Genomic DNA, 1,096 nt, shown 5'->3' on the forward strand with positions numbered 1-1,096 from the left:
TAATCATTATGGATGGTTGAAATACTCAATACCAACATCCCCCAGGAGGCTTAGCCCCGGCGAGCGCAATGCAGCAGCGCGCGTTCCTCCTCCTGGGCGCCCATCCTCGGCTGCTGCCTCTTCCTTTCGGGCCCCTGGGCCTGATCTTCCTTCCGGGTCCGCACAGAAGGCCTGAGCGCGTCGCCTCTGACACTGGTCCAGCGCGGGGGAACGCGGTGTGCCTCGGCTGCCACCTCCTGGAGACTAATTCTAGTGGACGTGGAGAGCGAACCACAGCCTCAACAACACCTAATTCTAATTACAGCTGGTGATCGGTGAGGTAACGGAAATAAACGGGGCGCTATGGCGGGAACTAACAGATGGTCTCCTTAGGGTGTATGAGGTGTCCCTTGACCCTTCTCTCCCCGAAGTGGACATCAAGGTGATCCTCCCCCCATGACCTCCTACCCGTGGCATCCTGCGACCCCCACCCCCCGCTGCCAGCCCAGTCCTCCCAGGAGCCCTCGAGGGGAGCACGGGGTTGGCTGAGGGGATGGGGGAGCTTCCGCGGACACAGTCCAGCCCCGCAGAATGCAAGTGGCGCAGAATCCTTGAAAGAGCTTCCGAGTGAAACCCACGCCCGCCCGTGGGGCGGAGCCCTAGCAGGCGCGGGCGAGTTCCCGCAAGGCCAGCGCCGAAGGGAAGAACACGGTGTGGGGAGGCAGGGGCTCAGGAGGGCGCCATCAGCTGGTGCTCAGAGCCCGGAGGAAGGAACTCCCCCCGGAGTTGGGGGGTGGCCCTAGGGACGCCTCACCGGCCCCATCTCTCCACGGAGCTACGGGCAGCATCGCCCATCGCTCCTACACCCCACGCGCCCTGGCCCAGAACCGGCGCTAGGCTCGGGCAGGGATCACCTCGAGGCCGGGGCTACCCCAATTTTAGGGCCTGAAGTTACCTGTTGCTTTCAGGGACTCCAAGCCCTGTATTTCTCCGTCTGACTCAGCTCCTAGACCACACAGGAGCCTCTGCTCTTTTCCCGACATCTCCGGATTTCAGCATCTGGCTCAGCTTCCTGGTCATCGGTACCTGCACCATCATCTGTCCACACATCTGCAGC

The sequence above is a fragment of the Pan troglodytes genome, chromosome 17, assembly GCF_028858775.2.
Source record: "Pan troglodytes isolate AG18354 chromosome 17, NHGRI_mPanTro3-v2.0_pri, whole genome shotgun sequence".
NCBI classification, from domain to species: domain Eukaryota; kingdom Metazoa; phylum Chordata; class Mammalia; order Primates; family Hominidae; genus Pan; species Pan troglodytes.